Source organism: Schistocerca serialis, chromosome 9, assembly GCF_023864345.2.
Source record: "Schistocerca serialis cubense isolate TAMUIC-IGC-003099 chromosome 9, iqSchSeri2.2, whole genome shotgun sequence".
Classification (NCBI taxonomy): Eukaryota; Metazoa; Arthropoda; class Insecta; order Orthoptera; family Acrididae; genus Schistocerca; species Schistocerca serialis.
Window position 1 is genome coordinate 80,858,618 of NC_064646.1, and position 26,732 is coordinate 80,885,349.

Below are 26,732 nucleotides of genomic sequence, written 5' to 3' on the forward strand. Positions count from 1 at the left end.
ACAAAGTATTACCCAGTTTGTTGTTTAGAGGGTAATGGGACGTGGTACATCGAAGAAGTATTTTACAATTTTAGTCTCATTTGTCAAATTTTACAGCAGATTTGTATATGCCTCTTTGGTATTGTTATTATTTACTCTGTTCATTACTATAAATTTTGCTTCATCACTTTTAATTAATAAGTATTGCGATTCTCGTAAAGTTTCAGTTATGTTTTCATTTTCAATTTGCTTTCTCACAGGTACTTACTTTTAATTGATAAGTGTTGTGATTCTCATAAAGTTTCAGTTATGTTCACATTTACAATTGTGTAACCTCAGTCCTGGTGTATTTCATTGCTGTAGAAAGAGTAAAAAGCATGTGCGTATTCCACTGTCAGGTATCTAGCGTTAAAGTTCTTTGGTAATGAAAGACAAATTGGTATTTATTATTCACTCTAAATTTATTTCATAACGAATGCACAGGTTTTTGTGGACCACTCGTTAATAGAGTTTTAAGACTATAGCAGAGAACTACAGAGGATTCAAGCATGAAGAGCACGTGCAGCAAGATCAGCAGTGAGGCACTGAAGGAGACAGAGAACTACACATCCCGGCTCCCAGCATACTGGATGTGGAGGACCGGTGCCTGCTCTGAAAAGAGAAAAACGATTCTCGGTTACCATGGAGCCGTTTTCGTGAAGCTCCACTAATAGCACTCTAGCTGAAACAACATTACTAGGGCATTGCTTTTGATCTTTTACACCAGTGTAAGAAGTTGCAGAAAATTAAAAAATGGTGGTGGTAGTTTTAATTAGTAGATAAAAGTACACATCGTGTTAGGTGCAGTTATCGCAAGTTATCATGAGTTAAACAATGAGAAAGTTACGACGCAAAATAATCTTCTTCCAGAATCGGCTGCGTATCTTTGACATTCAGTGATTGCCCAGAAGAGCATCTGCAGGGTCGCAACGTGTTACGCTGCACTTGCACTGTATTTGCACTTCAGAGTACATCTGCAAAGCATAAGCTCTCTGGTCAAAATATACAGGATGTCCCTGAAATGTTTCGACAAACAGTGGTTGCAGAGGGGTGTCTTGAGGAGCAAATCGAGAATAGGAACCTGTGTCCTGAAACGTCACCCAATGACGTCACAGAACGTGGAAGTTACAGGAGCCGGCGCCTGCCACCAGGCAAGCCCTTTGGCAGCAAAGGTGACTTTGTACGCTGACGGACCGTAGGTGGAACGTCTCGCAACGTTGTTTCTTATTCGCTGATCGAGAGTGACTCCCACGATCGCCAATGCAGAAGGGCCTTGTCTTCTATGAATGCCTTGATCTGTTATCTTGGTGGATAACAAACTCGTGTTTCCATCTGTAGTTTGTTTTCTCCTGTACGCAGAAAAACGTTGTGGATTTCAGAGGGCTCCAGGAGAAATGTGAACTGTGGATGGAAACCCTTGTCTGAAACCGTCATCCGCCGAGGCAACACAGCATAGCATTCATAGGAGACAAGGCCTGTCTACGCAATAACTAGCTCTATCTTCTCCATTGGCCACTGTAGCAATCAGTCGCGATCAATAAATAACAAATAACACTGCCAGATGTTACGCCTACGGTTCGTCGGCATACAAGTCACTTTTTATGCCTAGCGGCAGGCGTCGGCGGCTGTAGCTCCGACGCTCTGTATCGTCGTTGGATGACGTTTCCGGACACTGATTCTTATCTTCGACTTTTTCCTTAAAAAGTTTGTCGCAACATTTCTGGGAAACCTCGTAAATCATAGCCTTAGTTTTGGAGCACTGTAGTAGGGATAGCGGTTATCGCTGAAACAATTGGTTTTCGGTGAACCTGAGTATTAAAACTGCACAAAACAACCGGTTTCTGAAATAGCCGATTTTCGGTTTTTTATTCCCGTTATTTCCTGCGATAACCATAGACACCGAACAGTTTGCATTAAATAGGCGAATAACATAAAAACTTAGTCCGTCCACCGTTTGCTGGTTTTCACTAAAAATTATGTTATAGTATACTAGAAAAAGCCACCAGTTTTTTGAAACCTTACTCAAAAATCTTCTTGTAATCGGAGGTCAAACCACTGTTTGGGCATCGTGGATAGTCAGTGTTAAAAGATGAAAACTTAGGTCAAAGAACTCTGTTTTTGATGTTAATTTGTCCGTTTTCAAGGGTATAAGCAGCTGAACGCATATTGTTGTAGACATAGGCAACATGTTAACTATTTTCTATTTTTATTTTATACTACTAATGAATTGTTGTGAAGTTTTAAATTTATTACTGTTAACATAATTAAAAAAATGGTTCAAATGGCTCTGAGCACTGTGGGACTTAACATCTGAGGTCATCAGTCCCCTAGAACTTAGAACTACTTAAACCTAACTAACCTAAGGACATCACACACATCCATGCCCGAGGCAGGATTCGAACCTGCGACCATAGCGGTCGCGCGGTTCCAGACTGAAGCGCCTGGAACCGCTCGGCCTTACATAATTCCTTCTTCATTTTATTTCATAGAAACGGCTGATAAATCTCTAGCCTTTTACGCAAATTGTACTTCATTGGTACGTGACTTCGTAAAAACGTTTCCAGACTAGGGTTCTCGCCATTCTACAATACAACGGATGTATGGCGACGTCAGCGGCTAACTACCGTATAGGAAGTGTGGGGACGAGTCTTGCACACGTTCACGCATGACTTAGGCCACGACACACGGCAACAGGGACATTATTGTCGCAGCAATGCTGCACCACCTCTTATGCTATGTGTTTCTCGCTCGTTTCTGTCGGCATTGTTATTAAAATAGTGCTGAGCGCTTTCTCCATTTTCTATAGCAACTCAGTGTTTCGAACCAATGCAAGTTTTACGAATAAAAATTACTCCTTTTTTTTTTTTTTTAAAAAAAAGAACGATTTATTTAAAAATGAAACATTTCAGCACTGCTGCTATGGTTAATTGGTTTTTAGGTTTATTATTTGGTTATTAGTAAACAATAAAGGAAAACACCTTCTCTAACCGAGACCAAAAAAACACTGAAAAATACCGGTTATTTAGAACTAAAATACCGATTTCCATTTTAACGCATTGGTCTTTCCCATCCCTATAGTGCAGATGGTATAGAACTGATGTCAACCTCCACTGCTGAGATAGGTCACAGCGGTCAAATGGTATGTGTGTGTGTGTGTGTGTGTTGTGTGCAGGCAGCTAATGCGGTTCCACAGTGTGGTAGCTGACGTAGGGACAGCAACCCAGCAGCCGCTACGGACAGCTGGCATGGCCTGCCTCAGCGCTGACAGCAGCGGCCGAATACGGCTGCAAGGACCACATTGCCAGGCCGCCTTCTGTCTGGTCAGGTCTTAAGATGGCTCCACGTGGAGCCATGGCACATGATCACAGCACGAAACAAGTTGCACGATTTCTTGGTGTCGAGGTGGATTGTCCAATGTATGGCTTATCATTCGCAACCATGTAACACGGCATGACAAAAGTGACTGGAAAAAAGTCCTGACAGACAGGGACCACAGTCCAGTGTCACTTCTTGTCAATGACAGCCACTTCCAGACCAGACACGATTTTCTGCTGTCACTCTGGTAAATCTCAACCACTTTCCTATTGAAAATTGCGAAATGAACTATATGTGATGGACATTTGGAGTCATTTACCTCACAAAAGGCCATTGATCACAGCGATACGTAAAGTAGCACGTCTTCAGTGGACCAAACTGTGCTGGCGTAAGCTGTCGCTGGCACACAGGTTGGCAAAGACGTAGCAAGAAGACCGACAGTAGGCGTTGGATCGAGCGCGTCTATCAGGAAGAGGCCAAAGAGACACTCGCAAGCAACACGCTGCCAACGCCCTCTCAGCCTCAAGTATTTAGATCGCCGCCGCTGACCGGAGGCCCTCAGTCTCAGTCACTAGCTGAGCCACTCAGTCACTGGCGCACCAACTCGCACTCCAAGTTGGTGTCTGTCAGTACATTGCGAGAGATTAGTGTACACAGCGGGACTTGTACTTGACCCATAGCGATACTACAGTTTGCAATAGCTAGAATACCGATATTATCTGCAACAGGACTATTACAGAACAGCATGTACCACAACACATGGACTCTCTTAAAGATAAGTAGCTTCCTGTTAATGTAAATAAAGAACCTTGTTAATACACGTGTGCAGCTGTGTTGTAGAAATAGGATACCGGTCACTTAACAACATCCTCTCCCCATAGTGAAAGACACTACGGTGTCGACGAGGACACATCACAAACATCACAGAAACTGGACACTGGAGGCGTTTAGTGTGGTCCGATGAGTAGCGATTTTGCCTTTTTTCAGATGGCGGAAGGCCGACAGTCCAATGAGGCGTCCAACCGCAATGTGTAGAGGGTTTAATCCAAGCCGGAGATGGTGCTGTGATGTTTAGGGGGGTTTCTCGTACGATGACTTTAGCCCATTCATTCAGATTGCCATGGAGATGAATCAGGATATTTATTTTGACATTCTCGGTGGCCATATTCCATCGTGATAGCTATGTGGTAGGCACTTCCGCTTTCAAAGGTGACATTCGCATATTCACAAAGCTGTGCGCTTAGATACCTGTTTCCCCAAACACTTGACCACACTGTCGCATCTCAACTGCCCCAAAAAGATTACCTGGTCTATACCCTAGAGCAAAAGTCTGGACTATTTGGAACAGCGGATGAAACTTAGCAATCAACAGTCCCAGAACTGAGGAGCCCTGTAGGATCCAATTTTCAGTGAGTGGCTTCAGCCAGATACGGGGCCATGATCAAATCTGGAGAGACAGGGTAGTTAGTGCTGCTGTGCAAATTTACTGTGCCAGGGCGGCGCTGCGCGGTCTGAGGCGCCTTGTCATGCTTCCATTTCGGTGCAGTTCCATCGCCCCCACCCTTCCCCTCCCCACCCCCCACTCCCCACCTTGCGCCGGCCGGTGTGGCCGTGCGGTTCTAGGCGCTAGGCGCTTCAGTCTGGAACCGCCTGACCGCTACGGTCGCTGGTTCGAATCCTGCCTCGGGCATGGATGTGTGTGATGTCCATAGGTTAGTTATGTTTAAGTAGTTCTGAGTTCTAGGGGACTGACGACGACAGATGTTAAGCCCCCATAGTGCTCAGAGCCATTTGAACCCCCCCCCCCTCCCCCCCCGTCTCCCCCAACCGTCAGTAGACTGCAGAAATGAAGTACCAAGTTGAGAAATCGGTACATTTCCGACATATTCTTCTGTTAGAGTTCAATAGACGGGTTGCAGCAACGGAGGCAGCAATACGCTTTAGCGCCATGTATGAGGACAATGAAACTGGACAGAGCACGGGAAGGAAATGGTTTTCTCGTTTTAAGGAGGATGGCTGTGGCACTAATGAGTCTCCATGTACAAGAAGACGTTCGGAGTTTGATGAAGATCGTTTAAACACGACCCACGTCATTGAACTCGAGAACTGACAAATGTGGCGAACTGTGATCTACCCACCATCGTGCGACATTTGCATGCAATGGGAGAAGGTTCAAAACTCGGCTTTATATCTACCGCAATGCTCTAAGCCAAAATCACAAAAATCAGCTGGTGGCCGTATGTGCATCTCTGCTTGCTCGACGTCAATTGGCTCGTGAACAACACCAACCATTCCTATCCTATATCGTTACTGGTGACGAGAAATGGTTTTTTGATGTTCCTGTTATGGTCTTCACTCCAGAGATTGGTTTGATGCAGCTCTCCATGCTACTCTATCCTGTGCAAGCTTCTTCATCTCCCAGTACCTACTGCAACTTACATCATTCTGAATTTGTTTAGTGTATTCCTCTCTTGGTCTCCCTCTACAATTTTTACCCTCAACGTTGCCCTCCAATACTAAATTGGTGATCCCTTGATGCCTCAGAATATGTCCTACCAACAGATCCCTTCTTCTAGTCAAGTTGTGCCACAAATTTGTCTTCTCCACAATTCTATTCAATACCTCTCCATCGGTTATGTGATCTACCCATCTAAGCTTCAGCATTCTTCTGTAGCACTACATTTCGAAAGCTTCTATTCTCTTCTTGTCCAAACTATTTATCGTTCGAGTTCCACTTCGATACATGGCTACACTCCATACAAATACTTTCAGAAACGACTTCCTGACATTTAAGTCTATACTCTATGTTAACAAATTTCTCTTCTTTAGAAACGCTTTCCTTGCCATTGCCAGTCTACATTTTATATCCTCTCTACTTCGACCATCATTAGTTATTTTGCTCCCCAAATAGCAAATCATTTACTACTTTAAGTGCCTCATTTCCTAATCTAATTCCCTCTGCATCACCCGAATTAACTCGGCTACATTACATTATCCTCGTTTTGTTTTTGTTGATGTTCATCTCATATCCTCCTTTCAAGACACTGTCCATTCCGTTCATCTGCTCTTCCATATCCTTTGCTGTTTCCGACAGAATTACAATGTCATCGGTAAACCTCAAAGTTTTTATTTCGTCTCCATGGATTTTAATTCCTACTCTGAATTTTTCTTTTATTTCCTTTACTGCTTGCTCAATATACAGATTGAATAACATCGGAGATAGGCTACAACCCTGTCTCACTCCCTTCCCAACCCCTGCTTCCCTTTCACGCCCCTCGACTCTTTTAACTGCCATCTGGTTTCCGTTCAAATTGCAAATAGCCTTTCGCTCCCTGTATTTTACCCCTACCACCTTCAGAATTTGAAAGAGAGTATGTTAATGTATGGAAAAGAAAGGAATGGTTGACGCCAAAAAAGCAGAAGCTCCCCGTACAGAGACCTGCGCACGTCCTCAAAAGATAACGTTATGTATCCGGTGGAACAGCGACGGTTTGGTGTACTAGGAACTGCTTCCCCGAATTGTAACCATCACTGCTGACATTTATTGTCAACAACTGAGAAGTCTTGCAGATGCAGTCCAAGAACAACGACCAGGAAGTCTGCATGAAGTGATGGGATTCTACGATAACGCCTTCCCACATTCTCCTAGGCTGACAAAGAACACTATAAAAGAGGTAGGGTTGGAAGTCACTCTTCGCCCACCTCACTCTTCTGATCTTGCTCCCTCAGATTTTCCCATTTTCGGCTCTGTACCGAACAGCCTTCAAGGAACTCCCTTTCCGGATGAAAACGTGGCTCGACGAGTTCTGTGCCTCAAGCACGTTTCCTACAGTCGCGTAATCGAAAAGTTCCCCCAGCATTGGCAGAGTGTTGTAAATAGTGAAGGAGAATATATTACTGATGACTAAAGTTTCTGTTACGTGTACCTGTTGTGTTTAACAGTTATTATGGGAAACTGCCACCAACTACAGAAGTAACCCTACAGTTATTTGCTATTCTTTCAGGTGTCGCAGTGTATTAGTTTCGACACGCCAGGTGAGTTTTTTATGTTTTTTAACGCCTGCGGCAGGCGAGTGTGTGGGCAGACTTACGGAGCAGAGTGGGCGGCTGCCCGGCTACCCGGCGCAGATCTTGGTGGTGCAGGAGGCGGCGGTGCCCTTGCTGTTGCAGCGACACGTGTTGCAGTCCTGCATGAAGGTGCTGCCCGGCGTACACGTGGAGGCTCGCACCGCTCTATTTGCTCCTGCAACAATGCACACAGGGCGGGTGAGTGCTGCGGTGACGGCAGTAGCAAAAGACAGCCCGCTGCAAATTTTGTAACGTCTCGCGAAAAACTGAAATTGCTTAATATTGGTCTTGAGAACGACAGTGTAAGAAAGTTAAACCAGAAACTAAATGACTGGAAACATTTACAACGGGACATATTCAACATCACGGCAGCAATGAATGACACCAGTGTACGAAATCTCGCGTCTTCAATGGACCAAATGAAACGGTACAGTAATTTCCGCTCCATAAGCAGCAGGTTTCGCTGCTCGCTCGCACCGGGAAATACAAACGGAGGCGGCTCCGCCGCCAATTTTATTGCACGACGCGGCCGGCCGCGGGTGCAACAGAACCCATGTGGACGGGTGGAAAGAAATGTGTCAGGCTTCATAATACGTATTTATATATGTCGTGTATTATGAATTTCATGTACGTGAATGTGAATCTGCACGTGAACTTTCCTAATCCTCCTCACACCTTTCCATAAAGCGTGGCGAAATCTTAGTTGGGAAGTAGTTCTGTAGTAGTGCCAACCTTACTCCTGGGTAGGGGATCAGAGAGACAGCACAGGCAGGTCAAAGTCAAAGACGTTCCAGTGTCACAAGATTTGGGGTGGAGAGGTTGGTCACGGCCAAGTGGTTCGACCATCACCTCCACCGGGACCCAGGAAGACCTCTGGATGCCCGCGATATTGTGGGAGTGTTACAGAAGACGGGTAAGTGAGCAGACGTGCCCTCAGTGCGTCTGTCTCGATGTTCACGCGTGGAAGAGAGGTATTTGAATATTTGCACTAATTCTTTTCTTTCCAGCTTCGGACTGTTTAAGGAAATGAATGTTCTCGTTTAATTTCGGAAATGTATCTGGTCCCCAGTTTGCCCATTATCCTCCTCACATAGTGGATGTCCCATGTAAAATATTGGGAGTCTTTGGTGGTATACATTTGGCCTACGCAATTCCCTCTTGCCCGTATAAATGTGCGTACTGATTAGTTTATAACATACCCGAGCTATAAGTTGTAAAACTGTAATATCTGTAAACTGGAACAATTGCTGCAATCGCTGTAAAGTCTAGTGTTAATGTTTAAAATAAATAGATAATCAATTGTCATCAATCTTTAACATACCCAAAAAATCACAAAAGAGTCAAGTTAAAGGAATTCATTAAAAAAAAGATATAGAATGCAGGGACCGACACATCAGCGTGTGAGCCCTCCAGCCCGTTGTCTACTATCGTACAGAAAAGGCACGCTCTCTAGGTAGCGCTCTCAAGCTCCCCTCCCCTGTTATTAGTTGCGCAATTTTCATTCAGGGCTTGACGACATTAACTTTCATCTGGCGTCCCTAGGCAAGGAGGTTTGACGGTAATCTTTCACAAACAACACAGTATCTGGACAGTAACTGGAGGCTATTTTTGCGCTTTTCGAACGATACAAAACGACAGACCAGTGAGGGAGTTAGCCTGTAGTGTGCGAAGAGTTCAAGCTGTCGGTGGTTCTGTGATGTTTTGAGGGTGTTTTACATGCAACGACTTGGGCCCTCTCATTCAGGTTACTGTGGATATGAATCAGTATGTTTATTTCAATATTACTGGTGGCGAAAGGTTACTCTTTCTTCTACATCTTCATGGCAGTTTTGTTCTGGACACTTCTGTCTCCCAATATGGAAACAGCCGTGTCCCCACGTTCCTGATTTGATAAACACTCGGGTTCTCCATCGCACCTTGACTGTTCTGCTAAATCACTCCATCATAATGCTATAGAAAAAACGCTCTAAGTAAAAAGCAACGCTCCACAAAGGAATTATCGGAACGGAACTGTGGGACGGAAATCAGTAGGTGTGCTGCACGTGTACAGGCAAACAAACGATTAAAATTTCAGAAAAAATAGAGGATTTGTTCAAGAGGAAGAGCTTCGGCTTGACACTGATTCACAGATTTTTTGGATGTTCTCCTGAGGGATATTTTGCCACATTTTGTCCATCTGGCGCGTTACATCGTCAGAACGAGCTGGTTGGAGAGCCCCGTGTATAATACCCCTAACGTTCTCAGTTGGGGAGAGGTCCGAAGGTGTTGCTGTTCACGTAAGATTTAGCAAGCACGAAGACAAACACTAAATACTCTCGCCATGTGCGGGCGGGCGTTATCTTGCTGAAACATAAGCCGACGATGGCTTGCCGTGAAGAGTAACAAAACGGGGCGCAGAATATCGTCGACGTAACGCCGTGCTGTAAGCGTACTACGGATGACGACCAAAGGGGTCCTCTTACGGAATGGCACCTCAGACCATGACTCCTGGTTGGCAGCCTGCACGGCGGGCGACAGTGAGGTTGGTACCCAACTGCTCTCCGCTGCTTCTCCAGACACGTCTTCGCTGGCCGTCGGGGCTCAGTTCGTAGCGGCACTCAGCGCTGAGACAATTCTACTCCAGTCAATGACGTTCCTGGCCGAATGCGCCCGACACCACTGCGGGCGGGTTTTCTGACGTGCTAATGTCAATGCTAGTGAGCACAGCCCGCCCACCTTTCCGTTAACCGCCTAGAAATGGTTCGTGCGATCACTGAAGCACCAGTTGCACGTCGGATGGACGATAATGATGAACCTGGAGCTCTGAGTGCCTCTCTGACGATTGATCGGTACTCACGTTCCGTCGACTCCCTAGGTTCGACCAGGCTGCAGCCATTCGTTGTAACATCGTCTGATAGTGCTATCACTCCTGCTCAAACGTCGAGTACTCCAACCGGCTTCTTTGAGCTCAACTACACGTCCTCTCTCAAATTATGACGTTTGCGTGTGCTGTTTACGCGTCTATCTGCGAGGAATAGTTGCTGTCCGACTGAGTACACGGAGTGTAATCTGAAAAGACTTTATGTGCTAGTATCTACATGTCCCCTGTTTACTATCTTTGCCGGCTGCGTGGTGTCCACTGGACCTGACGGGATACCAATTCGATTCTACACACAGTACACGAAAGAACTTGCGCCCCTTCTAACAGCCGTGTACCACAAGTCTCTAGAGGAACGGAAGGTTCCAAATGTTTGGAAAAGAGCACAGGTAGTGCCAGTCTACAAGAAGGGTCGTCGAGCAGATGCGCAAAACTATAGACCTATATCTCTGACGTCGATCTGTTGTAGAATTTTATAACATGTTTTTTGATCGCGTATCATGTCGTTTCTGGAGACCCAGAATCTACTCTGTAGGAATCAACATGGATTCCGGAAACAGCGATCGTGTGAGACCCAACTCGCTTTATTTGTTCATGAGACCCAGAAAATATTAGATACAGGCTCCCAGGCAGATGCTATTTTCCTTGACTTTCGGAAGGCGTTCGATACAGTTCCGCACTGTCGCCTGATAAACAAAGTAAGAGCCTACGGAATATCAGACCAGCTGTGTGGCTGGATTGAAGAGTTTTTAGCAAACAGAACACAGTATGTTGTTCTCAATGGAGAGACGTCTACAGGCGTTAAAGTAACCTCTGGTGTGCCACAGGGGAGTGTTATGGGACCATTGCTTTCCACAATATATATAAATGACCTAGTAGATAGTGTCGGAAGTTCCATGCGGCTTTTCGCGGATGATGCTGTAGTATACAGAGAAGTTGCAGCATTAGAAAATTGTAGCGAAATGCAGGAAGATCTGCAGCGGATAGGCACTTGGTGCAGGGAGTGGCAACTGACCCTTAACATAGACAAATGTAATGTATTGCGAATACATAGAAAGAAGGATCCTTTATTGTATGATTATATGATAGCGGAACAAACACTGGTAGCAGTTACTTCTGTAAAATATCTGGGAGTATGCGTGCGGAACGATTTGAAGTGGAATGATCATATAAAATTAATGGTTGGTAAGGCGGGTACCAGGTTGAGATTCATTGGGAGAACCTTAGAAAATGTAGTCCATCAACAGAGGAGGTGGCTTACAAAACTCTCGTTCGACCTATACTTGAGTATTTCTCATCAGTGTGGGATCCGTACCAGATCGGGTTGACGAAGGAGAAAGGGAAGATCCAAAGAAGAGCGGCGCGTTTCGTCACAGGGTTATTTGGTAAGCGTGATAGCGTTACGGAGATGTTTAATAAACTCAAGTGGCAGACTCTGCAAGAGAGGCGCTCTGCATCGCGGTGTAGTTTGCTCGCCAGGTTTCGAGAGGGTGCGTTTCTGGATGAGGTATCGAATATATTGCTTCCCCCTACTTATACCTCCCGAGGAGATCACGAATGTAAAATTAGAGAGATTAGAGCGCGCACGGAGGCTTTCAGACAGTCGTTCTTCCCGCGAACCATACGCGACTGGAACAGGAAAGGGAGGTAATGACAGTGGCACATAAAGTGCCCTCCGCCACACACCGTTGGGTGGCTTGCGGAGTATAAATGTAGATGTAGATGTAGAAATTGCGTTGCAGCGTCACACAGTCATCCAGTCCAGCCGCCAAAGTTTTTGTGAGCAATTTGTACTGCTCCATTGTGTTGCGTTTTTATTTATTTATTTATTTTTTATCTTAGAGTGTATCTGGTGCTATTTCGGGGCCGTCCACCTCTCACGTAGCATCCACTGCATCAGTGCTAACTGGTTGGCCGACACAGTAAAGCTGCGTGGGCCACTCCAGCAGACGACAGCCAGGCGGTTTCGTCCGACCGACCGCCCAGCTGGCGGCAGCCCAATCGCCACAAGAGGTCGCTGACCCCGCGGACGTGTTGCTTGGCCTCTGGAGGCTCACGTCCTCACAAACAGAACGGACTGTATCCTCGCACCTTCACGGTATCCACATCTATATCTACATAGGTACTCCGCAAGCCACCGTGAGCTGTGACAGGCCAGATGCTGACTCCAATAGCAATTCGTCAGTCACAGTCTCGGTAAGGAACCAGCAGGGCCTTCGACACCATATCTCAAACAGCAACAAACTCTGCATGGAGCAGCAAGCGCCGCCACCAGGGTTTCCCCACATGTGACCTCTGCACCGCGGGCGTCGTGGAGCTCCGTGTTATTAACTGTCTCCTTCCAAGGCGTACTCAGCATGTAACCTTGATATTTCTTGAGGCTGTCAGCCCAACAAATAGTAACTATGCCATTCAAGTCCAACTCTAACTTAATAATATACTGTCAATGTAAAAACCTACTCTTTAGAGGAGACTTGAGTTCATGTGTTTACTAATAAACTTGTTCTGCATCGTTTACCTGGGCTGTGTTGTTATTGCACTTCCAGCGGTATGGAACATATCATCTGCGACTACTTAGACCGAAAAAAAAACGTGACACCAAGAAGGAGTTTTGCAACATAAACGAAAATTGGTCGGCGTGTTTCTACATCAAAGATGATGTCTATTCTAATTTCGCGCCAATCCCATAAATTGGACGATAGTAGCAACACTATGAGGATGCAGATCAGTTTCCTTTTAAATACCCACTGTAGCAATCGTGAGTGTTAGTTACTTTTGAGAATGGACGTGGTGGGCTGACGTTAGTCAAGACAAAGGCGACATTATCAACACCTGAGTCTCAACGAGGGCGTGTAATAGAGCTACGAGAAGCTGGATGTTCCTTCTGCGATACTGCAGAAAGGCTTGGCAGGTGTGTAGCCACTATAAATGACCGCTGTCAGCGGTGGACACTAGAAAGTACGGTCGCAAGAAGACTCGGCCCCGGACAACCACTTGACGCCACCGAAAGGGAAAAACATCGCGTTCGGCGTACGGCTCTGGCCCATCGTACTACATCAGCAGCATAATTTGAGCATCAGTTATCACCACAGTGACACAGCGAACTGTTACAAAAAGGTTACTTCATGACAGCTTCATCCCAGTCACCCTGTAGCATGCATTCCATTGACATCAAACCATCCCTTCAGTAGTGTCGAGCGAGAGCTAATTGGAGGGCAGGGTCGTGCTCTGTTGTGTTTTCTGAGGAAAGCTGTTTCTGTCACGGTGCCAGTGATGGCCGTGATGGTTAGAAGGTGGACAGCTGAACGGCTGCAAACAACCTGTCTGTGTGCTAGACGCACTGGACGTACACCTGCTGGGGTGCGATATCGTGTGACCGCAGCAACACTCTCGTAGTTTTCCTGCTCACGCTGACTCCAAAAGTGAAAGTCAGTCTGGTGCTTCGACCTGTTGTGCTGCTATTCATGAACAGAATTTCAGGGGGTGTTTTCCAGCAGACCACAAATCGCTGTTGTGACCCAACATGCTCTACAGCAGGGCTTAACAACTGGCCGGTTTTGAGCGCGAGTACTCGCGTCTACTCAGGCACGTGCTCGCGAGCAGATGCAAGGGGGAGGAGTAGGGAGGGAGGGGAGGAGTAGGGAGGGAGGGGAGGGAGGGAGGGGAAATGCGCGCGCACGTTTGAATGTGATCTGGCGTTCTTAGCAGATTTAACTAGCCATCTGAATGCTTTGAACATTTTACTACCAGGTAAAGATCTGCTAATTACTCATTTCATAGATCGAATACGAGCTTTTAAAATGAAATTGACACTTTGGGTGAGTCAGCTGGAAACAGGAAACCTAGCTCATTTTCCTAAATTATCATCCATGCAAGATGTTCACAAAGACTGTGAACGTTATTCACATAGTTTAGTTGATCAGCGCTTTCAAGATCTGACAGCACTAGACAGTGATTTTGATCTGTTCTCTCCATATTCAGCGAATATTTCAGAGATTCGTCCTGAGCTGCAGCAAGAAATTATTGACCTGCAGTGTGACAGAAAATACAGAGACAACTTTCAGAACAAGAAAAACATTTTGGAGTTCTACAGACACTTCCCTCAGGATAGATTTCCTCGTTTGCACAAACTGGCGGCTACAATAATATCGATGTTCGGTTCCAAGTATGTTTGTGAACAACTGTTCTCTGCAGTGAAATGTAACAAGACGCGCCTGAGAAACGCATTGTCCGATCGAAATTTAAACTGCACGCTGCGCCTAAAATGCACAAGAACAATTACTCTGAACATAGACGCAATTGTAAAGGGCAAAAAGTACAAGATAACCGAAAATCCCACACTTCAGTGACACCTTTTATTGTGTAACAGTTCACAAATTAATGCGAATGTAGAGGCATACACTAAGCTAATAAAATTATGTGGCACGTGTACATTCTCCTTTATTTGTTTCATTTGTCGCAGTAATAATTCGTGAGCGATATCCCTGCAGGTGGCCGCGGATTTACACTGACTGGCGGCAGCTGTTGTGTGCACCACGTGACTCTCCCCACTCTCCGCCCTGGTCCGGTAGTGGGGGTAGCGTGCTCGCGCTGCTCCGTGCTCGCGCCTTGCTGCTCACAGCTTGCTCCGCGAGCACGTATGTTGTGAAGCCCTGCTCAACAGGGTCTGCACACGTTACCTCGGCCTGTTGGATCAGCAGATCTGTCTCCAGACCACATATGGGACATCATCGACATTACTCCAGCCTCATCCGCAATCAGGATTTACGGTCCATTCATTGACAGGCCAAGTGCAGCAGGCATGAACTCCATCCCGCAAACTGACATCCGACATCTGTTTCACACATTGCATGCATGTCTGCGTGCTTACATTCAACATTCTAGCGGTTACACCGGTTATTAATGTAACAGCATTTCTCGCTTGCAATGATTTACCTCGCGCTTACATTAACCTGTGATCTTGCAATATTAATCACTTAAATATATTACCTAGACGAATGTATTCCCGAAATTTCATTACCACACATTACTTATTTTTTGGTGTTGCGATCTTTTTTCCGTTAGTGTATTTGGAACAGCTGTAGGTACCCTATCACACGTTTATCGTTCCGCTGAATCACACTGTCTTAATTCCATAGAAAATAATGAAGACTTTTTAGAACAGAGGCTGAAATGTAGCAGTGTACTTCTCCACAATGCGGCAACTCTACGGGATCAAATAATGAATGAATGGCTGCAGCTGGGTTTGTGTCACCTAAGGAAACCTGCAGACTCTCTTCGAGCCATGTTGGGCTCATATTGTGCGTTGGTTTAAACCTTGGTTCCTATTCTGCGTTTGGTGTCCCGCGGTTATTGCGACTATGCTGTTCGCTCTCTCAGTGAGAGGCAGCAGCGGTGTGTATCGATATTCGCTCTATCTTTGGTCCGGTGCTTATAGCTTCCAGATGGGCTGTGTGCGAGCAGTCAGTCGGTAGGCATGGAGCAGCGAGGAAATCTCCGCGTGGCGTAGTTTGGCCAGGCCCGCTGGCGGTTTCTACGTAGTGGAGGAGTGTGCGGGGCCGTCCCCATTGCTACGAGGTCCGTGGCTGACTGGCCCTGGACATGAAAGTTGAGTTTGGATTATTTATCAGCAAGTCAAGACTGTTCAGATTGTGCCGTTTGGTTCTCGTTGTTGGCTGTTGGGACATTCCCGCGAGCATCAACGTGTGTGTTCGAGTTGGCCAAGGTTTAGCCATCGTCCAGTGGAGTCTAACTGTATTTGGTTATTTGCAATTGAAGAGCACCAGCGGAATTTTCTGCCTTGTGGCCGTTAACGTTCCGGCTACCTGCCCTGGTCGTTGAAGTAAATTCAGGCAGTGTCCTTTCCTCACCATGTTGTCGCTGTCCAGCACAGTGTGTAGTCTGACAGCTTAATGTATGCTTGGTTCTGGGCGTCCATGCCTTTTACGTTTCGCATTGAACTCTCGGTTGTGTGCTGGTCGAGTGGAGTGCAAGTTACCTTGTCGGTGGGTCCGTTGACTGCCTGTTGGTTGGGTTGTCGTCGGATCGAGAATGACTGGGCCGACTGTCTGTCCCACCTAAGTGAACGTTAGTATTTCAAGTACTGGCCGACCCCCGAAACTTCTGAGCGCCGTTAGCCGCACTGCCTTTTCTGATTTTCTATTGTGTGTATTTGTATGGCTCATAGCCGAAGGTTTTGAATCAAAGTTGAATTGATTTTAGTGGTGTCTTAAGTCATGGGCCTTCAGCAGCTTTAAAATTAAAGTTTCTTGCTTTTCAAGTGTTAGATTGTTTGGGCCTTCAGCCTGATTAATATATAGTTTAAAGATAAAGCCTTGGGCCTTCTGCCTAATAAAAATTATTTTAGTTGTCTTGTAAGTCACGGGCCTTCAGCCGTTTTAAAATTAAGGATCTTTGTCTTTCGAGCATCAGACTGTTTCGGGCCTTCAGCCTAATTGAAGTTAAGGCCTTTTGCCTTGCGTTTTTTTTGTTTAATTTTACCTTGAGCCTTGAGCCGTCTTTAAATTACGGTTGTTGCTTTTCAAGTGTTAGATTTTTGGGCCTTCAGGAAAATTATAGAACTTACTTAACGTGAGGCCTTCTGCCTTCTAAATATTCTTTTGGGCGTCTGAATTTTGAGTTAAGGGCTTTTAGCCGTTTTGTTTTTAAATTAAAGTGGTTGTGCCCTTAAGCCATAAGATAGTGTGGCGTATTCAGTCGGTAACTAAGTTCAAGAATTTGTACTGCAATGTTTGGTCAAATAAATAAAGTTATAGGTGTTCGAGTGTAACTGACAGCCGCTCATTTTGGCCACTTTCCACAATTCCAACTACCTGTCCTGTCCTGCGGGCTTAGCAGGACGTCTCACTCTTCTTCGCAGAATTGTGGCTTTTCGCAGGGCTTGCGGGAGTGTTACACGGTAACCGTGTGATGTCTCGCGGGAGTCATCCATTTGTTGTCTAGTACCCTTAGTTTCATTCCTTAATGCGTACTACTGCAAAACTGTATTCGCGAGTTCTGCGATGGAAAATGCTGACTACTTCATTTCTCTCAGCTCAATATCTCCCTCAATACGGGGAGATGGGAAGGGGGGGGGGGGGAGGTTGCTGAATCAGTTTCTCAAACTCAGAAATGGGGAAGCATAATGTGTAATGTAGTATCTATTAGAAAAACGAGAAAATTAACATTAGGATTAATGGTAGCGAGGTAGATGAAGTTAAGGAATTCTGATACCTAGGCAGCAAGATTACCCACGACGGACGGAGCAAAGAGGACATCAAAAGCAGACTAACACTGGCAAAAATGATATTTCTGGGCTTAATTTGAGGAAGAAATTTCTGAGAAATATACGTCTGAAGCAGAGCATTGTATGGTGGTGAAACATGGACTATGCCAAAACTGGAACAGAAGAGAATCGGAGTATTTGTGAGATGTGGTGCTACAAACGAATGTGGACTGATAAGGTAAGGAATGAGGAGATTCTGAGCAGAATCGGAGAAAATGTGGAAAACACTGACAAGGAAAAGAGACAGAATGATAGGCCATCTGTTAAGACATCGGGGAATGACTTCCGTGGTGCAAGGGGAGCTATAGAGGACAAAAACTGTAGAGGAAGACAGAGATCGGAATACATCCAGCAAAGCACTGAGGATATATGTTACAAGTGCTACTCTGTGATGAAGAAGTCGGCACAGGAGAAGAATTCGTGGCGGGCCGCATCAAACGAGTCAGAAGACTGATGACTCAAAATAAATTAATTAATAAAAAATAAAAGGCACTCGTCGTGGAACTAGATCTATAAGTAATTAAACGTTTAAATGGATGAATTTGTTGATATTCATTTACGTTTTAGTGATAACTGTTAATAGAAGTCTCTCTTCCAAATTTTGAAACAATAAGGTCTGAAAACAAGAACCACTCTCATTATTAGTAAAATACTAAACGATACAAAAACTAAGGTAAACTTCACAGGAGATATTTCGGAACATTTTGAAATTAAAACAGGGGTGAGAGAAGATGATGGACTGTCTCCATTGCTTTTCAACTCTGTCTTAGAAAAAAGGAATTCATGAGTGGCGGAAACTAAAATCAGAGCTAAAAATTCACGGACTCGTAAAATTTGGAAGAACCATTATTACTGTGGACTGGCTATCTTTTGCAGACGACCTGGCAGTTCAATGCCAGCACTTTCGAACAGCTCGAAACAAATAGAAATTATTAAATAACCGGCAGAAAGAGGAGGGTTCGAAACATATTTTGAAATATATATATATATTTCCAGCAACAATTTGGCGCCGAAAATTCTAAAAACTAAATGCGTGTAAATAGAGAGAGTTGAGCATTTAAGATATTTAGCTGAGACCATTAAATAATCAGTTTTGAGGCTTAGAAGGGACGTCTACAACAAAAAAATGTGTCTCAGAGGACATCAAACTCTGGCACTACGGCACAGTCATCAACGCAGTGTCTTTATGAGGCTATGATATTCGTTTTAAACAGAAAGACAGACTCTGAGGAAATCCGAAAGAGAAAACGGAAAGTATTAAGGAAAACTGTAAGTCCAGATTATACTGTAGAAGGATCGTACTGTAGAGAATCAATGTTTTTAACTGTGTCAGGGGTAGAACCGTATGCTTAAAAACGAATTTATCTCGAATTAACTGACTAATGTCTTTTTTCCGATTTACGATCTTATCTGTTTTGTGTTGAGAAAAGCGTAGCACGAAAAGCCTTCTTCTCCTTATCGACTCTCTCTTGTTCCCACCGCCAATTTGTAAGGCCATGTAACCGTCATTTCTGCACTCTTGCTTGAATAATAATTGATAAAAACTTAACTACGTATTCATTCTTTAGCCATGTCCTTGACCAGTTTCACTAATATGATATAAAAATTTATTAATGTTTAAGCCTGTCAGATTTGTTGGAAGCGGTTAGTTTGGTAACGTATCTATCGCAGGCCATTAGCGCGCTATCCTTTATCCATTTTCATATCCACAAGTCTAGCCTGCGAGCTAATCTGCTTTACGAAGTCCGACTATCGCTGTGTATTATCATACAAATCGTTTTGTTACAATGAAACTAAACATTGTGTCGCAAGACTTCTCCCCTCTTCAACAACGACTTCAGGATCCTACCACTGTTTTCAAAGAAGATAACATTTACTTAATCTTTAAAAATATTAGACGACGCAGGGTTTTAGATAATTAATTCCATAACTCAATTTTTGATTGCTATAATATTCTCTCGCTGTCGTCAATGTGATGCGGCTGTATTTCGCAAACATTTTGCTTTCAGTTCTAACCATTTACAAAATCCACACAGTTAGCATCACAATACATACTAAGAGCAAATAAAGAAAGCGAAAAGTATTTCGGCATGTATTCAGATAGCACAAAACACAAGCTACAATTCTACGGCAATATTATTAGAACGTTACGATCCATGTTAAGTAGATTGATTGTAGAATTCTGCTAAACACGGAGAAAAGCAAAAATTGGAACAGTAAGATGTGTCGGTGCAGTAAAAGAAGACGAATCAGGGATAACACAACTTGCTATGCAAGACAGGAAAATATTTAGGCGGAAAATTCACGAGTGGACAATTGGTCAGAAAGGAAAATACAAGAAACGGAACAACTTAACCTGACGAGCAGAGGAGAGCCCATTCTGAAAGAATAACAGTAATGTGGACACAAACTAAAGCTGAAACGAAGTGCTTAAAATACCCCTTGTTGTACATCGCGTGGTTCAGTAGGACCCAACGTCAGTAATAATAATAATAATAATAATAATAATAACCGAGCGTCAATAGTGTCAAAGTAGAAAAATCCACGGACAAAAACATCTACATCGCCAAGTAAATAATTTCTGTGATTTTTATTTCATTTATGGAAATCAGTGCTTTTATCTGTTTCGCGTTCATACATTACATTAACAAAACCGCAAGGGTAAATATTATTGTTGCCTCTCGCAGTGCACTATTCAGAAGAATTTGTCATTAATTGTACGAGTTTTGTTGGGTGGTGATAGGAGAAAGTCTGCTCTTCACGTTCGTACATACCACACGCACACGAGACAGTGCGTTGCGGGTTCACTAGTGGATTACAAACACGTATAAAAATAGTATTGTCTGGTAAACATGTCGTTCTTCGAAAGCAAAGACCAGGCATACTTTCATGCGAAGTGCTTAGCGCCGTGCGCTCTTCCTCTCAGGGCCGCCGATAGATTGGGAAGACAGTACTTCGAGGTCATGGCCTTCAAAGCGCCGCTGCCGCTGTGAGGCGTATTAAAAAACAATTACGTAAAGCATTGTCACGGAAACTTTGTGTTGTTTGCAAGAGACAGGCTGAGTGTTTGGTGCAATGCTTCCATCAGCATACGAAGGATCTCACCGATCTATTCCGACGATTTTGCGACTATTTTCAAAAGTGTTTACATCATAAAACATCACCATCCACATGAATGCAGGAATTATCAATATATTGTTTCAGAACAAACATAATACTGGACTATTTATTCAAGCTGTTCACGAAAAAAATAGTAAGAATCAGTTTAGAAAGCAGTTGGAATTTATCAATCTGTGGTAAAGACAGGAGATCTACAGCATTTAAAAGCAAAAACAGAAATTGAGAAATGTAGTTGATCTATTGTAGACGTTGATTTGCAAAGAAACCTCTGACGCAATAGAATTAGAGCGAAACCTGATACTATTTTTCTGCATGATCGGAGGTTAGTCACTGGAATCAGTCACAGCCGTTGAAAATTAGGAATTTACTTATTTGTTTGTTGCTTATTTATTGCTACTATTACATCTGATCAGGAATAACACAAACCGAAGATATTACAAAACTTTTCCAATAATAATAATAATAATAATAATAACCGACAATACAGCAACAACAGTGATAATAATAATAGATGGCATTTAAATGATATAATGATGTTTATCATTATCAGATGGAAGGAAAAGGAGAAAATAGAAATAACAGTGACAAGTGGCTGTTAGGAAAGAACATCATATAAACAGAAAACACTGCCGACCAGGGTTGGGAAAAGTCGTGGGGGAAGGGTCTGACGCGAATGAACCGCACAGTATGTACGAGACATGGCAGTTGTGATAGAAGATGGACCATTAGCTGCCTTGTGATGTTTGACAGGAATTTAATTTCTCTGATATTCCGAGGAAGATTGTACCAAAGTGTGATTCCTGATGCAGAAAAAGATTTAGAAAACATGGCATTGCGACGTGAGAAAATTTTACTTTGTTGAGAGTGAGTATTTGTGCTGTTCTGTCCACAGAGAGTGTGAAATAAAGACAAATAAGGAGTGCAATGACTGAGAAGACAAGGGAGCTAACACATTATGATACTCTCTACGCTTATCGGTACGTAGCCGTGATGACTGTTCGTAGGCTGGTTGATATGGCCTAAAGAGCGTATGTCCCTTGTGTCGTACACAGAATTCATCGCCAGTTGCAGTCTGCACGAACTTTCGTACGAAAGTCCTTGGTAAATGACACCCTCATAGTGAGGTATTAATGTCTCTGAAAGGAAATACTTGTTTATATTTCTGGCTTGAATGAAGTGACGCTGACGCCTTTTTGCCGACTGCAGTTACGTGTTCAGTCCAGTCTAAATGATGTTTCAGAATTATCTTCAAGTTCTTTGCAGAGGAAGGAAAGGTAATTTTTGTGCCGTTTAGGGTTAATAGTGGAAGAGATTCTCTGAACTGAAGGGTAATATGTATTTTGCAAGCTACTAAGATTGCTTGCGTTTTAGATGGGTTAAGTTTCAAACTGTGCTCTGCGCTCATACTGATACGGCAAGTAAATCGACATTTACATACCGGATGACTGTGCACGAGTTTGTTGGACTTGCACTTAAATGTAACAATGTCGTCAGCGTGTAAGTGATACCCACAGTCTTCGAGAGTAGTTGACACATCATCAGAATTAGCCCAATACTGATCCTTGTGGAAACTCTGATACTACATCCTTCCACCGTAACATTTTTCTTCCAATCATTACACATTGTAGTAGGATGTAAGGTAGGAGTGGAACCATTGCGCAGCACTTGAAGAAAAATTTTGACTTTTGAGTTCAGCAAGTAGAATGTCAAAATCGGTAGTGTCAAAAGCTTTGCTGAGATCCAAAAAGCAACATAAGTGTCGCTTGTTTATTCATAGCTCTTTATGAGTCCCTGCTTCCAGGCTGTTGGAAAGATGCTGGAGGTCAGAAATTGGTTAAAATGTCGGAGATGGAACACTACTCAAATCTAGTCGTGGGGAAGGTAGATGCCAGAGAGATTTGTCAGCAGATTTCCAAAAGATGCACCAAACTTCCACAGCGTTCGTGAGTGTTGTTGAAGAAAACCAGTGAATTTCCAATTGAAAAGTGAGTAAAACAAGGTGTATCTTCAAGACTATTTTCAGCAGTCCCGGAAAAAGCAATATCTAAACTGAATTGGGAAACGAAGGCAATCTAATTTCTGGGAAAGAAATGAAATAATCTAAGATTTGCTGATGATATCGTTTTATTTAAACTAGTATAGAACTTCCAAATATTAGCCAACGAAATTGTAATGGTCTTCTCTCACGTTAGTATAAAAATGAACTATCACAAAACCAAGATCACGATGAATGAATGGACATTGGAAGAAAATATATGCGTAGGAAGTACACAACTGCAAAGGGTCGCAGTATTATGTTTATCTCTTCGAACTTGTAATTTTAAAAAGAGACTTAAAACCAGAACTATTTTGACTTATTAAATTGAGCTGGCAAGCTCATGGAAGATTCTCTTCAGTTTTCAAACCTGAGATTTCAGCTGAGCAGACGAAAACAGTTTTTGACCGATGTATACTAGCAATAATGATTTACGGCTGTGAGATATGGACACTAATTGAGTTCATTGCTATAAAATTCATAGTAGTTCAAAGAGGAATGGAAAGATCAGTGCTGAGAAGCACAAAGAAGGACTAAAAGAAAACAGTAAATATCAGACGTACAAAAACGTTCAATGACATGACGCTAAGAGCGTTGTCCTCGATGGTGAGTGTTCATCGGAGGTGAGGGTATCATCTGCAGTGCCCCAGGGAAGTGTGGTAAGTCCGTTGTTGTTTTCTATCTACATAAATGATCTTTTGGATAGGGTGTATAGCAATGTGCGACTGTTTGCTGATGATGCTGTGGTGTACGGGAAGGTGCCGTCGTTGAGTGACTGTAGGAGGATACAAGATGACTTGGACAGGATTTGTGATTAGTGTAAAGAATGGCAGCTAACTCTAAATATAGATAAATATAAATTAATGCAGATGAATAGGAAAAAGAATCATGTAATGTTTGAGTACTCCATTAGTAGTGTAGTGCTTGAAACAGTCACGTTTTCAGGGCGGTTAACTGCTGGATACTAGTGAATGTTTTTCTCTCTGTACTGTCTATTTTTGTTAACTGATGGCTACTGACATCACATACCTGGGATGTAAGAGGATAGTTTGAAGAGAGGTGCTGTGGAGATTTCCTTACAACTGTCATTGTATTCGTAAGGAGGAGGAGGGAAAACTGTTCAAGAAAGATCTTCAATCCATACCAATTAATGGGTGTAAAATCATTTTATGAAACCCATCTATATCATGGACGTTGTGGCAAATGAGGAAACGGTAACGCTTCAAACGTTACTACACTCGAACATTCTGGAGGCTTGGAATGACTGGACAACTTCCTAATTAATAAAACCCATTCTTGTTCTTGAGCTGAATATTCCGTCGTCAGTCATTGACTGTGGAACCTTTACACTAAACACGAGAGTGAGTACAGAATTTTGCAAATTAGCGTGCTACTTGGGATATCGGATTAGGGACATATGCCGAGAAAAAGTTTCTCTTAGTTTCAAAGCAATTTTAACAACGTTTACATCACTAGATAAAGCAAAAGCTATTATCGCAATGCTATAAGAACCTGTTCGTCTATTTTTTTTATGTCATTTAGAAAACAGCGCGTCTCAGATTTTCATCGCTCTGATGACGGAGACCCCGTGAAGAAGGCAGTTGATGCTGTGTCTAGAGGAATGATCGTAAGAAAAGCTGGACAACTGCACGAAATATCTGAATCAGCGCTTCATGGCTACGAGGAAAAAAATGTTCTGGGCACCAAGGTGGAATCAACTTCAAGAAGAGGGACGGCCAATCCGTTCTTTCCAGAACCACTCAAGATGAAGTTATCAGATGTTTAGTAAAGTGTAGTGAGGAGGGACATAGTTGATGCTTTTGACTTACATACTTTGTAAAATACTACCTAGAGCTGCAAAACATTTTAAAAGCAATTTTCCGGACAGGTAATAGGCAGTGTCATTTATGACCAGCCACAAGGGCGGGTTGACCATGAATTACACGGTTTTTTGGACCAAGGTAAGCTTTACTTGTGTCATACTTGTCCAAGTGTCCCCAGTCTTTCTTTGCGTAGTTAGCGGTGTAGCAACAGATTTTTGATGTCTCTGTAAGTTTATTCCGTTTGTAGTACTTAATATTTCATGAAATGTTGAGAAACGTTGCCTTATAAAGTGTATTTCACTACCGAAAACAACGAAATTAACAGATCTAAATGGATAGTGTGGAAGTAACAAATTTCCGGTGTATAACTCAATAAAAGGATTAATATATGACTCGCCACCTTAGTATTCTAAAGTAGTTTAATAGGCAAAATTTGTACGTAGGTCTAAGATGTCATTGTATACTTTGCCAGTCATTGTACAACATTTTGACAATGTGCTTCCCATCCTCAGAGTGAACTGTCCGACAACATAGTTGTGTCGTGTAGGGTTGCCGAAAGCGGCATCGGTACGGGCAGCTGAATTACTCTGAATATTAATCTTTTTGCTGTGTTATATACCGGAAACCTGGTACTTCCATGCTTCCCATTTTGATATCTTCTGTCAAGTTCGTTGTTTCGGTTGGTGAAACACGCTTTGTAGGGCAACGTTTCTCCACCATTTCCGAAAGATTAAATACCAAAAACGGAATAAACTTACAGAGACATCCGAAACCTGTCTACTGCACCGCTAATTACACAAAAAAAGATTGGAGACACTTTGCATAAGTATGGCTGAAGAAAGATACATGCTTTGTATCTCATGGCCTATCCTCACTTGTATTTTTTACAATACGACCCCGTTTGCTAACCCTAGCCCAAAACTCTGAAGGGGAACTTATATCGGTTATGTGACTGCCGCCTGTCTGGATACAGTTCCTGATACAAACGCGGGTTGCAAGAAAACGAAATCGGTAGGAGCAGGTGATGCTCCCTGTATAAACGTAATCTTGTTGCGCGAAAATATTTCGCAGTTACATTTTGGGATTACGTTTTCGTGACATCTATCCTCTTTTGTGTTGGGGCAAATTGTCTTACGCCTAACTTTGGTCCCAGCAGTTAATACTTAAAACATGTTTACATTTTACAGAACTGAATAAAACACTGCCTGATGATGGCACGAATGTGTCGGAACATGTTTGAACACAAAAAAATATTGATGTTTGCATAATTGGAGCTTCTCGATTCACATAGCTGAATGAGACTGTTGGCTTACCCTCGACTGCGTGCTGGGTGGTGACGGCGGCCAGAACGAGCATCACCAGACAGAGGGCGGTGAGCGTGGCGGAGCGAGCCATGGTGGATGCAGCGGGTGGGTGCTGTCTGGTCCGCCGGACGCCGCCTTATGAAGGGCGGCTGAGGGCTTCTCCTCCCCTCCCCACCACACGCTACAGATCTGTGCGCGGCCTTCGAGAGGTTGCGCCCATTGTGCTCGCGTTTGATACGCCGCTCTGGCCGCGCACGTTTTGCCGGCTTGTCATCCTTCTCGGAGGCTGCAGGTCTCTGACGTCAGAGCCGTCTGTTGCCTGCCGATCGAGTCAGATTCCGCTGCTCGTGACTCGAGGCCAGGGCGAGTAGCGAGTGTGAGGCTTTTGACGTCGGCTGCTGTGCTTCTACAAAATACTTCCTGGAGGAACGCTGGAGTATTTGTACTTACACCTTGCATTTGTCGGCCATAGCAAAAGACACCGCACTTATGCACAACCTGTTTTGTCATCCCGTACGGATAATTGAACTACTGTAGTAGGCATGGGCTTCGTGTCTATCTTGGCCACAATAATGCGTTCACTATGCTGTTTGTAGTAGCTTACCCGCACTCCTATTTTTTTATTCATTATTAAACCTACTCCTGCGTTACCCCTATTTGATTTTGTATTTATAAACCTCCGATCCGTAGAATGCCAGTTCTCTTTCTCCTGATAACGACGTCCTCTTGAGTAATCCCGCCGGGAGATCCGAATGGGGGACTATTTTACCTCCGGAATATTTTACCCAAGACGACGCCATCATCATTTAACCATACAGTAAAGCTGGATGCCATCAGCCGTTCGCAGTACCAGCACAGCAAGGCCGTTTTAGTTAGTGTTACAAGGCCAGATCAGTCAATCATCCAG

The 26,732-nt window shown here is 43.7% G+C and overlaps 1 long non-coding RNA gene across 1 annotated transcript; it reads right to left on the reverse strand.

Moving 5' to 3' along the window:
- Positions 1-421: 421 nt before the first annotated feature.
- LOC126418752 (uncharacterized) lies at positions 422-25,980 on the reverse strand. The gene is made up of 3 exons (XR_007575893.1): positions 25,835-25,980; positions 7,425-7,576; positions 422-630 (listed from the first exon to the last, which is right to left on the reverse strand). It is a non-coding gene; the product is annotated as an uncharacterized LOC126418752 (long non-coding RNA).
- Positions 25,981-26,732: the final 752 nt, after the last annotated feature.